This window comes from Leopardus geoffroyi, chromosome B4, assembly GCF_018350155.1.
Source record: "Leopardus geoffroyi isolate Oge1 chromosome B4, O.geoffroyi_Oge1_pat1.0, whole genome shotgun sequence".
Lineage (NCBI taxonomy): Eukaryota > Metazoa > Chordata > Mammalia > Carnivora > Felidae > Leopardus > Leopardus geoffroyi.
In genome coordinates, this window is record NC_059341.1 from 31839704 (window position 1) to 31853686 (window position 13983).

Genomic DNA, 13983 nt, shown 5'->3' on the forward strand with positions numbered 1-13983 from the left:
GTTTCATGAGTGTATTAATCCCAAAGTAGAGTTGAGTACATTAAACATGTGTAGGTTTTTACATGTCAGCCTCAATAAAGGGGCTTAAAAAAAAAAAAGGAAGATAAATAGCAACAATTTTAAAGTCTTTGACATGTGGTGTTCCTACATGAAAGGCATGATTTTTACTTTTTTTTAAATCATATTTCAATAGAGGAATACAAAATAACTGAACTAAATTTAGCATTTAAACACAGAACTTTATATATATTGGATGCCCTAGACTATTTACAAGAACTGATGTTACTTTTTAAAAAAAAATGTTTTTAATGTTTATTTAATTTTGAGAGAGAGACAGCACATGAACAGGGGAAGGGCAGAGAGAGAGGGAGACACCGGATCTGAAGCAGGCTCCAGGCTCTGAGCTGTCAGCACAGAGCCCAATGCAGGGCTCAAACCCACGAACCATGAGATCATGACCTAAGCCAAAGTCAGATACCCAACTGACTGAGCCACTCAGGTACCCCAAAACTGGTGTTACTTGGCAGAGGAACATTTAGAATGTTTTTAAAAGTAGAATTAAAAAAATTATAGGTCATATTCTCTGATCATAATTTCCTCAAAATGATTTTCATTTTAAAAATTTGTTAAACTTGGGGCGCCTGAGTGGCGCAGTCGGTTAAGCGTCCGACTTCAGCCAGGTCACGATCTCGCGGTCCGGGAGTTCGAGCCCCGCGTCAGGCTCTGGGCTGATGGCTCAGAGCCTGGAGCCTGTTTCCGATTCTGTGTCTCCCTCTCTCTCTGCCCCTCCCCCGTTCATGCTCTGTCTCTCTCTGTCCCAAAAATAAATAAACGTTGAAAAAAATAAAAAATAAAAAATAAAAAAAAATTTGTTAAACTTATTTTCACCATAACTACCAGAATTGTAATTTCTCACCCAAACTATAATTACTCATACCCATTTAGTTTATCCATAAATGAAAAATAATTACGCTTAAGTTTCTAGGTTGTTGATGGTGATCCTAGTGCCATTCACAGAGCTAGAGGATATGAGGAGCCCATACTTCATGACCTCGTCTGTGGGTAATCAACCATGCATAGCACAGGTAATATACAATAGGGAAAATATAGTCTCTTTTTTATATGAGGTTTATTTATTTATTTATTTTGAGAGAGAGAACAAGTGTGGGAGGGGCAGAGAGAGGGAGAGAGAATCCTAAGCAGGTTCCATGCTGTCAGTGTGGAACCTGGTGTGGGGCTTGATCTCACAAAAAAGGTGAGATCATGACCTGAGTGTAAATCAAGAGTTGGAGGTTCAACCAACTAAGCCACCCAGTGGTCCCTATAGTCTCTGTTTTTAAAGTTTTGATTTAAATTCCAGTTAGTTAACATACAGTGGAATATTAGTTTCAGGTGTACAACATACCAATTCAACACTTCCACAAACACCCAGTGCTCATCAAAGCAAGTGCACTCCTTAATCCACATCACCTATTTTACCCATATTCCCATCCACCTCCCCTCTAGTAACCATCAGTTTGTTCTCTGGAGTTAAGAGTCTATTTCTTGGAAATGAAGTAGAGGTTCATATACCATCAAGCTAATAAAGGGGAATTCTTTGGGTTAACAGATTTGTGTGTGGGGGGGGGGGAGGTATTGCTGGGCTGTATGTGCATGGAAGAACATGATGTTGGCAGAGAAAAGACTGCTCATAACCTTAGCAGTCAGTTAGCCACCAACACTCTGATCCCACAGTTTCTAGGTACTTGAGCAGTATCTCAACAGCAATCTTTTACTTCCAGGTTTAGACATCTTCTGGGCTTGGGAGACCTGCCTAGGTCATTTTCCTGATAGGGAGGGTATCACAAATATTAAATATTCTTCTATAGCTTCCTGTGACTATTAACTCCAGCCCTACCCTCTTTAACTCTTTTCTCCTAATTTTTTTCCCATTTTCCTGCTAAAATTCCTGATCACCCTCTGGGAAATCAAACCCAAATCACTAGTACCTTTTCATTCCATTCAGGAAAATGTTCCCTTCCAACTTAACTCCAATTCCTACCCCTTAAAAATGGGCGGGAGAACTCCCAAAGCAGGAAAGGAAAATAAGAAGCCATGCTAATTTTTTTTCAGTGTTAAATTTCCACACCCTGCTACAAAGAACACAAGAAGTATGAGTTAATATATAAAGAAAAGTATGAGTTCATGTTGTCCAATTTTGTCCTTCAATCTCTGAGATAGGCAGAACAAGTGTTATTATCCCATTTTACAGAAGAGAAAATTGAGGTCTAGAAAGACTAAAAGACATAATATCATCAGAGATGAGAACTTTGTGAGAATAATAACCAGAATTTAAAAATCTCTATTTCACCATTCTCAAAGTCCATTGCTGGGTCACTATTTCTTTTCTTTCTTTCTTTTCTTTCTTTCTTTTTTTCTTTCTTTCTTTCTTTCTTTCTTTCTTTCTTTCTTTCTTTCTTTCTTTCTTTGTTAATGTTTATTTATTTATTTGAGAGAGAGAGAGTGCAAGCGGGGGAGGAGCAGAGAGAAAGAGAGAGAGAGAATCCCAAGTAGGCTCCATGTGCCCAGCACAGAGCCCGATGCAGGGCTCTATCTCACGACTGAGAGATCACGACCTGAGCCTATATCAAGAGTCTGAGGCTTAACCAATGGAGCCACCTAGATGCCCCAAGGGTCACTATTTCAATATCAAGAAGAGCATTTTAGAATGACTAATTGAGCACGTAATTTGACTTTTTTTTTTTCTAGTAAAGATGATAGGTATTAAGCCATCAACAGACATTCATTTACCTCATCTCTTTTGGCAACTGTGGCATACAATTGTGGGACAGACAGTCCGTGGCTATAGAACCAGTTGCTTTCACCACAGAACTGACTGGTATAAATGAAGATCAAATTTTGACCTCATTAGTAGCATAAACTAGCCATACATGAAAAACTGTTTTAATATTATCAGATTAATTTAATCAATGTCACTGATTTGATTTTTAGGGTAAATAATTATCCCTGCTATTCTGCAAGTTAGAATGAAGAGCTGAGTAATGAAAGTGCCAACACAATAGATTCGTGCCTATTAATTTCCAAGTGTAGAACCTCTGAGACCAAGATTTCAACCCCTCTCAGGTAATGGCATGCTGGATCTTCTTACAGCCAGGTCACCACTCACACAAACACTCCTGTTTCCTCTGAATCAACTCCTACTTCTCCTATAATACTCCAACTCCAAACCAATCTTTTGCACAATTCAGTCTACTCCAGTGACAAAAACATAATGGGAAGATGTGCCAGATAAGCCCAGAATGAGAGCAGCTGCTTTTGATATTGGTAGTAGCACAGCTTGTGCTCAGTTCATTGCTCTAATTCTGGCACACCAGAGGGGAATGGTTTCTAATTAAAGGGAGTAGTAATAACAGACCACGAGAAACAGGAGATCCAATTGTAGCTCTAACATCACACAAGTCACTTAAATGTCTGTGAGTCAGTAATAAGAAACTTGAATTAGGTGATCTTCAATGTTAGTTCCAGCCCAAACTGTTGAAATTCCATAAAAACTAAACTAAATAATGGAAAGGGAAAGAAAAAAATCAGTATGAAAAGCTAACATTTTTTCATTGCTTAATATGTTGGGTCTTTGTAAATGACCTAAGCCAGAAACCAATGAGATTTCCGGATATTCCACCCCAAATCTACTTGCTGCATAATGTTTATTTCAATGTATGATTTTCTCCAGCCTGATTAGACTAATATTGTTCTCATATACTGCCCCTTACTCATCCTTCCCCAGCTGTATTTAAAGTTTCACAATGAGATGAAACTTCACCAAATCCAGGACTTGAGGGCTCCTCTTTAAGAAAAAGAATATAAAGTTACAAATAAAAAATATTAGGGCCACAGAGTGCCTGGGTGGCTCAGTCAGTTAAGTGTCCGACTTTGACTCAGGTCATGATCTTGCAGTTTGTGAGTTCAAGCCCCCCATCGGGCTCTGTGCTGACAGCTCGGAGCCTGGAGCCTGCTTCAGATTCTGTGTCTCCCTCTCTCTCTGCCCTTCCCCTGCTCAGGCTCTCTCTCTCTCTCAAAAATAAATAAACATTAAAAATAAAAGTAAATTTTAAAAAATATTAGGGCCGCAAGAAGGACCTTGAAAGGAAATTTAAGCTTCACTAGATTTAGTCTCCAACATTTAGAAGAGTTTAAATACAGCCCATTAGTTGCAAGAAAAGAATGGTACTATGATACACACATACACATTTACACACACACATACCCCCAAGGATGCACAAATCCAGAAGATGGCGCCAGATGCTTCTTTACTTTTTTTTTTTTTTTTTTTTTTAAGTAAACTACTGCCAACGTGGGCTCAAACTCAGGATCCCTAGATCAAGAGTCACATACTTTACTGAGCCAGCCAGGCACCCCTATTTTTTTACTTTTGCCATTGAGTTTCACCCCTTGATTTTCTGGTCTCCTTCCCTTTTCTCTCCTCCCTCTTCACTTCCTCAGTGTTTTCTACTCCTGTTTATTTTGGCTGCCTAGAACCTTGGTGTGGCAGAGGAAGGGAGATTGCAGGCCCTCTTTTCTGGTTTTTGTGTTAAAGGTAGGTGAAATTTTAGGAAAGCATAGTAGTGTGCAAATACTAGGCATTCAATAAATCAATGTCAAATTAATTCAATTTATAGGTCAACACAGAATCAAGATTCTTAAAGGTACATTCAGGCTCCAGAAATGGGTTAAAACAAATAGCGTGACATTTAGGAAAGATTAAATGTGATGCCCTGGATTTAGGTTCAAAATAATTAATTACACACAATAAAGAGAGTACAATTAATGTTAGTCACAAGCTTTATTTTTTTCCTCTTTTTTTAAAAGTTTATTTATTTTGAGAGAGAGAGAGCAAGAGCGTGTGCACTTGCATGGAGGGGGGCATCTTACCCTCCATGAGGTAGAAGGAGAATCCCAAGAGAATCCAACATGGGAGGTGGAGGTTGTGCTTGATTTCACAAACTCTTGAGCCAAAATCAAGAGTCTGGACACTTAACAGACTAAACAAGCCACCTAGGAGCCCTAATCACAAGCTTTAAAAGAAAGCCACAAACCTGGCTCCTGAAAAAGGTAGTCTCCTTAAAAAAAAAAAATCTGTGAAAATGTAAACAACATCAACAAACACTATAAACACCATAAGAAAAAAAACTTCACACACAAAAAAATGAGATGTTGACATGGGACAATGTATTTTATATGTAGATAGCTATGAAAGATGAGAAAAGTATATCCTCAAGAATATTGAAATAAAGGATTAATGGGCTAGAGGGATGCAGGCTAAATCAAAATGTGTAGATCTACTGTTACCATTATAACTCCTTTGGGCAATAAAGAAAAAAGATAAATTACGTCTGCATTGCCCTTACCTGGTTTTGAAAGAAGAGTGATTTTAATCTAAAAAGAGATTATAGACAATATGTTTGAAAGCAGGGTGAAGGCCAAAACTTTAGAGACAAGGTAGGTTACTTCAAGCACTTCCCATAATTGCCAATAAACAGATACGCATAAAGTCTAGTGCATAAGTGTTACCTCTGGAGACAATTAGGGACACAAAGATGGGAAAGAGTTGTATCTTCACTGCAAACCCTTCAGTGTCACTGAATTTTGTACCAAGGTTATGTATTATCTATTAATAAAACAAGTACAAGACCTTGTTTCTACTCTTAATAAGTTTGTTGCTCAGAGATTACCTCTGCTTTAGAATTTGTCATAGTTCATTGTAATTTCTTTAGAGGAATTGAGGAATTCATGGGATTTATGTGTTTGGAAAAGAACATGCTAACCTCAGAGTGGAGAACAGATTAATTAAAGGGAGGCCAAAATGGATGCAGGCTGACCAGGAAAGAGACTACTGCATTTGCCTAAGTGAGAACTGACAGTAGTTTAGAATGGGATCATTGTGGGAAAGACAGGGAAAAATGGAAGGTTTGGGAGATATTTTGATGGCTTTGATATCGGAATTGAGGGAGAAGAAAGTTATTGAGGAAGAATCCTAGTTTCCAGATTTGTGAACATATTAGTTATCTGTTGCTGGGCAGCAAATTATCCCCAAACACAATAGCTTAAAAGAATATTTATTTTCCACAGATTCTGTAGGTTGGGAATTTCAGGGTTGCTCATGAGGTTTCAGTCAAGATATTGGCCTGGGCTGCAGACATCTGAAAGATTGACTGTAGTTGGAGGATCCAAGTTCACTCACATTGCTGCTGGTGGAAAACATCACCTTCTCAGTGACTGTTGGGAGGAGGCCTCAGTTCCATGTCGTCTGTATGGACCTCTACAAAGGACTGCCTGAGTCTCCTCATAACATGTTAGCTGTCACATAGGAATTCAGTGTTCACTGAACTAATGTTAAAAAATAGGGGCGCATGGGTAGCTCAGCTGGTTAAGCATCCAACTCTTTATCTTAGCTCAGATCTTGATCTCATGGTCATGAGTTCAAGCCCTGTGTTGGGCTCTGCACTGGACGTGAAGCCTACTTAAAAAAACAAACACAAAAAAAACCTCAGAAACTAAACATTTCAACAAGAATTATACATTTATGTACCCATCCTTTCATTCATTGATTCACTGTATCATTATTGCCTATTCTGTGCCATGCAATGTTCTAGGTGTTGGGCACAGCATTCACAGAGTCCTGGCCTCAATTAATTTACATTTTAACAAGAAGGGACAGATAAAAACTAGGTAAACAAATGAAAAAGATAATTTAATCTAGTAATTAATACTCTAAAGAAAATTAAACATAGTAGTGGAATAAGGTGATAGGGGTGATAACTAAGGCAATTGGGAAAGGCCTCTTTGACGGGGTGACATCTGAGCTTAATTGGCAAGAAGTGGCCAGTCACAAAATAATATGCAGAATATGATTTCAGACAGAGGGAACAGCAAGTGAAAAAAGCCTGAAGAATGGATGAGTTTGGTATGTTTGTGGAATAGAAAGATGGCCACTATGATCAGAGCATAGTGAACACATAAGAGAGCATTACAGCATGAACTGAAAAGGAAGACAAATACCAGATCTTCTAGGAAGAAGAGCTTATAAACCATGGTAAGAAGTTTAGGTGTCATTTTTTAAATTTCTTCTAATATTTATTTTTGAGAGACAAAGAGAGAGAGAGAGAGAGGAGACACAGAATGGGAAGCAGGCTCCAGGCTCCAAAATGTCAGTGCAGATCCTGATGTGGGGCTTGAACTCACAAACTGTGAAATCATGACCTGATCCAAAGTCTGATGCTTAACCAACTGAGCCACTCAGGTGCCCCATTTTAGATGTCATTTTAACTGCATGGGAAGTCATTGGGAGTTTTTTTGTTTTGTTTTTTTAATTTTTTTTTTTTTAACATTTATTCATTTTTCAGAGACAGAGACAGAGCGAGAGGGGGCGGGACAGAGAGGGAGACACAGAATCCGAAGAAGGCTTCAGGCTCTGAGCTAACGGCACAGAGCCCAATGCAGGGCTCGAACCCACGAACTGTGAGATCATGACCTGAGCTGAAGTGGGACACTCAACTGACTGAGCCACCCAGGCGCGCCGTCACTGGGAGTTTTTAAGCATGGGCAATCTAATCCAATGATCTGGTTTACCATATTTTAAAAATCCACTGGTGTTTTCTAGGGCTGCCACACAAAAATACAACAGGTTGGGTTGGCTTAAACAACAGAAATTTATTTCCCCACAGTTCCGGAAATTAGAATTCAAGATCACAGTATCAGCAGTGTTGGTTTCCTCTGAGGGCCAGAAGAGAAGGGTCTGTTCCAGGTCTCTCTCCTTGGCTTGCAGAGAGCTTGCTGCTTCTTCATGTGTTCATTCCTCTGTGCATACACCCTCTCTCTCACACACCCTATCTCTTCCTCTTCTTGTAAGAACACCAGTCGAATTGGATTAAGGCCTCACCTTAATAGCCTCATTTTAATTTAAAGACCTTATCTCCAAATATGATTACATATTTGAGGGTTGGGACTTCAACATATGAATTTGAGGGGGACACAATTCAGTCCATAATAGAGGGCAAAATGAAAACAAAGGGGCACATGGATGGCTCAGGTTAGGTGACCAGCTCTTGGTTTCAGCTCAGGTCATGATCTCATGATTTGTGGGTTTGAGCCCGGTGTCAGGCTCAGCGCTGACAGTGTGGAGCCTGCTTGGAATGCTCTCTTCCTCTCTCTCTGCCACTCTCCCCCCCGCCCCACCCCCATCTCCAAATAAATGAATACACTTAAAAGAAAAGAAAGAATGGAAACATAGAGACCAGTTGGGATGCTACTGCAGTGTTGTAGCTAAAGATGCTAGTGGTTTGGATTAGGGTTTTTAGCATAGGAAATAGTGAGGAATGGTTGGATGTTAGAAGTAGCATGAATGAGTTTGCTACCTCTAAGTGAGAGAAAGAAAGGACTCAGGGATTATTATCAAGTTTTTGGCCTGAGCAACTGGGTTGCCATTTGCTGAGACTGAGATGACCAGGATGGGACAAGTCTGCAGAGAAAACAAGAATCAAGAATTCTATTTTGAACATGTTACATCTGAAATACCTATTAGGCATTCAAATAGAGATGTTAAATAGAAAGCTACACATGTGTGTCTGAAGACCAGGGACAGATATATATTAATTCATTTGGGAATCATCAGTGTTTCAGGTATCATACTACTCAACAAAACTTTTCTTGTTGCCTGATTCAATTTCTGCAGAGTACAAACTTCCAGTCTCTTGTCTAGAAATTGAGACTGCAGTCAGAGAGGACTGATTCACTCAAATGCACAAGGATCTCTGTGTGAAGAGGAATCCAAAAGTGTACCTGATGCCTCTATAAATTCTCAACTGAATCCTACTTTCAACCCCCATATTATGACATACCTGGTACCTACTTGTCATGAACCTCTTTGAAGTTCCTCACAGTGAATCAAATTGCTTCTCAGTGGTATCCCCTTCTGTAGCTTCTATCTACTATTAGCTATCATTCTTCCATATATTCAATCTTACAAAAATTTGCAGAAATCTCATCTGCTAGATCTCTGCTTTTAGCCAGGATGGAGAGACTAGAATTGTATTTATCCTCCTGCCTAAAGCAAGAAACTCAGACAAAACACATAAAACAGCAGTTTTCAGACAATGGATAACAGGCAGTGCAGGACTGTGATCCCTGAGGGAAGGGGGAACAAACGGTGAGCCCTACATTGAACCAGTTTACTTACTGCCTGGAGGCAGTTTCCAGGCTGCAGCACAGATGAGGAGAACCCAGACAAAGCCTGGATCTTTGGCTGAGTTGAAGAGATAGATATGAGAGTTCAGGGAGGCTAAAGTCCCCAGAATTTGCAGGACAGAGTAGTTCAGAGGACAGAGCTCTGTAGGGACAGGTTGAGACCTGAAGGAGACTGGCTGAATTTTGAGCTGTGCGTGCAGGAAAAGAATGTAACTGGGTTCAAGGAAATGACCTATGTAAAATAGTAGACAAAATTAATTCCTAGACCCTACACAGGGCTGGGAATAAATTATTTGTGATCCCATAAGACACAGTGGAAAGATCTTGCATTATACAGGGAAGTCAGATAGAATTCTCAACAGATTATTGACTTAATTATAGGATTAAATCATCCAAGACTAAAGGCTGCTCTTCACCTAACTGACTAATCTTAATTTCAAAAGGATCTGATTTCAAGTACTTACCTATACACTATTTAAAGAAATTCAACAAAACCCAGTAACAAACAATGCAAAATTCACAATGTCTATCATTTGATTAAAAATTATGAAGCATGCAGGGACGCCTGGGTGGCTCAGTCGGTTAAGCGTCTGACTTCGGCTCAGGTCACGACCTCACAGTTCGTGGGTTCGAGCCCCACGAACCCGTGTCGGGCTCTGTGCTGACAGCTCAGAGCCTAGAGCCTGCTTCAGATTGTGTCTTTCTCTCTCTCTGCCTCTCCCCACTCGTTCTCTATCTCTCTCTCTCTTAAAAATAAATAAAAATTTAAAAAATATTTTAAAAAATTATGAAGCATTCAAAGAAACTAGAAAATATCCATAATCAGGAGAAAAATAGAAAAATCAATCAATAGAAACAAATCTAGAAATAACAGATATAATGGATCTAGCAGACAAACTATTTAAAACAGATTTTACAGATACATGTGAATATATATACAGATACATATTCACAAAGGTAAAGGGAAACATGACCATGATGAAGAGAGAAAGAAAAATATTTTTTAAAAGCCCAGGTAGAACTTCTTCAAATGAAAATAGGTCTGAAATAATAAAAATACATTGTATAGGATTAAAAGCAGACCAGATATTGCAGAAGAAAAGATCAGTGAATTTGAAGAAAGAGCAAATAGAAACTATCCAAAATGAACCACAAAGAGAAAACAAAATGAAGAAAGCATCAGTTACCTGTGGGATACTATGAAATGGTCTGTATGTGTGTAATTGGAGTCTAGAAACATGGAGGTGGCAAAAAAAGTTTTGAAGAAATAATAGCTAAAATATTTTCCAAATTTGATGAAAACTAAACAGATCCAAGAAGTTCAAAGAACCACAAACAGAATAAAGAAAAACATTATAAGGCATATCAATAATACATTATATAGAAAAAAGAGAATTAAAACATAATTCTCATCAGAAACAATGAAAGTGAGAAAAATATGGAGAGGTATCTTTAAAGCATTGAAAAAAAATTCAATATAGAACTCCTTATCCAGCAAAAACATCTTTCAAAACTGAAGTCATAATAAAGACTTTTTCAGAAAAATAAAAGCTAAGAGAATTTGTCACCAACACAAACAGGACTTTTTAAAAATATAAACCCATAAGGGAAAGGAGAAAACAAAAAGGAAATTAGGAAATACCTTGAACTTAATGAAAATGAAAATGTAATGTGTAAAACTTTGTAAGATGCCGCTGAAGCAGTACTTAGAGGAAAATTTGTGACATTAATGCTTTCACTACAAAACAAGAAAAGTCTCAAACCAATGAATGATTCAAGTTTCCACCTTAAGGAATAGAAAAAGAGGGCAAATTATACCCAAAGTAAGCAGAAGAAAAAAATAATAAGAGAGCAAAAATTAATGAAGTAGAAAACAAAAACAGAGAGACGTCAATGAATCCAAATACCATTTCTTTGTAAAGGGCAATAAAATTGATAAAGAAAAAAAGAGGGAAAAGGAAAATACAAAAATTATGAATATTAGGCTTGAAAGAGAGAACATCACTACAAATCCTACAGACATTAAAGGATAATATGAGAATACTGTGAACAATTTTGTGCTAATAAATTTGACAACTTAGATGAAAGAGAAATTCTTTACAAAGTACAAACTACCAAAATTTACTCAAGAAGAAACAGATAACCTGAAAACACATACATCTACTTTTTTTATAGTCTTTATTCCAGGTTTATTGAAATATAATTGGCACATAACATTGTGTAAAGTTTAAGGTGTACAATGTGACTGTTTGATAGAGGAATGTATTACAAAATGGTATACCACAATAAGGTTAGTTAATACATCTATCACTTCAGTTACCTTTATGTGTGTGTGTGTGTGTGCGTATGTGTGTGTTAAGAACTTTTAAGATCCCCTTTTAGAAACTTCCAAGTATGCAATAAAACATTGTTAACTGTAATTCCCATATTGTACATTAAATCCCCAGAACATATTCATCTTATACCTGGAAGTTTGTACCCTTTGACCATCATACCACCCATTTCCCCTACCCCCCAAGCCCCTGGCAACCACCAGTTTACCCGCTGTTTCTATTCTGATGGTCTTTAATTTCACAATAATGTGTCTGGGTGTGACTTCTCTTCTTACTTCTTGTTTAGCACTCTTCAAGCCCTTTCAATCTGAAACTATTCTTTTTTTATATAATATAGGAATATGACTTGTAAGAATTCTAAAACACTATGTCAAGTGTTTAGTATGTGCACTACTCAGTAAATTTAAGTGCTATTATTTGTCTAAGTGTTATGACTGGCCAAATAAATGAATATTTGGCATTTCTTTCAATACTGCTAGCTCTAGTAGAATAATGACATTGTCTTCTTCACTACTCAGAGGCTGGCTAACATAATACACTGTGTGTCTTCTATTGCCATCTCTATGCTAACAACTCACAAATATGTATCTTCAGCCAATCTCTCTTTTTCTTTTTACCTCCATACTGGTATATCAAATTGTCTACTTCAACATTTGCCTATTCATAAGCATTTTAAATCAACATGTCCAAAAATGAGTTATACTTACTGTCGAACATGATGCTCCTATAAATTTCCCCTACTTGATGTGACTTCAAACCCATCAAAAACCTACAAATTTTCCTTAGATTTCCATCTAGCTTTATTTCTCCAATCCATCAGTCATAAAAGTGATTTTGGTAAGTCCACTTATCTGCATTTCCAATGACACCATTGAAAGACAAGTCACCATGAACTGACACCATACTTACTAGAATTTAAATGTTTCCCACCTCCAATACATCCCTCCAATTCATTCTCCCAGTGCTTCTCAAACTTGAGTGAACATAAGAATCATCTGAGGAGTTAAAAAAAAAATATTAGTTTCTGGCATTCATGCACAGATATTATACCTCAATTAGTCTTAAGCAAGGCCAGGTATCTGTATATTTTAAAGTTACCCAGAGTTGACTTTCAGTTTGTTTTGGGGATATAAAGAGCTGGAAGGAGCATTTCTCTCATCACTGCAATAGAAAAGAGGCAAACTGGGGTGCCTGGGTGGCTCAGTTGGTTAAGTGTCAGACTTCAGCTCAGATCATGATCTCGTGGTTCATGAGTTCAAACCCTGGGTCAGACTCTGTGCTGACAGCTTAGAGCCTGGAGCCTGCTTTGGAATCTGTGTCTCCCTCTCTCTCTGCCCTTCCCCTGCTTGTGCTCTGTCTCTCTCTCTCTCTCAAAAATATATAAACATTAAAAAATTTTTTTTAATTAAAAAAAAAGGAAATCAGGTAAACTAACCTCAAATGCCCAACTATATTTGAAGCTGTCAGACAGCTGAGGTCACAGAGGAACCAACTGGCCCAAAATCTAAGGAAATACAAATGTCTGCAGAAAGAGAAGATATATCAGCACTAACATACTCGGATGGACACAACCAGACACTGGTAAGATAAGTTCAGCTAAAATAATTGAGAAATTCATGAAGGCTGAATGTGAGCTGTCAGCACAATATGAAAATCATAGTGGCTGCAGACATGGACTGTGTCTACACCTTCTTATGGGCTCTTTCTCCACAAACCTTACCAGCACTTATAAGAAAGATTGGAAAGAGCCCTAATAAAGTGTCCAGTGGTGTGCAATCTAGAAGAGGACAGCTCATTCTGTGATTCTTCACTATGGAATGAAAGTCTTAATCTTTCATTAAAATGAAGAGCAACACATACTATTGTACCCAGGGTGCTGAGGAAAAGTAATTTCAGCAGGGAAGGAACAGGGGGAAAAATCCCACTCTTGGTGGAGAGACAGGAGAATTGAGAAGAACACAGCCTCAGAGATCTAGGGATCCATAGATTCTGCTTGAAAACTAAGGCTTAATCAGAAAAAGAGAGAGAGTATGATCAAACCACTTCTCTCTCCCCCTCCCATCACTGTTCCCCTCCAAGTTAACAAATTTGGAATAAAAAATAACATCAAAATACTGCTGGGTGAATGACTGCAGACGTATAAGAGTATGCAAAGAGATCTCTGAGACATATAACAAAGCAAGACCTAAAGCTCAGGGTTGAACAGACATTACTCTGGGAACCCAACCCGGCCCTAAACACAAAATCTAGCTACAGAAATTTTAAAATTAAACTCAGCTCAAGCCCTATCTAGATTAACCTCCTGCCTCCCCTCCAACTAAAGGCCTAGGAGGAGGAAAGGTACCCATTTCCAGGCATAGAAATTATTCTACTGCCCAACACAAGAAGTCCGGTCTTCAACCAAATATTA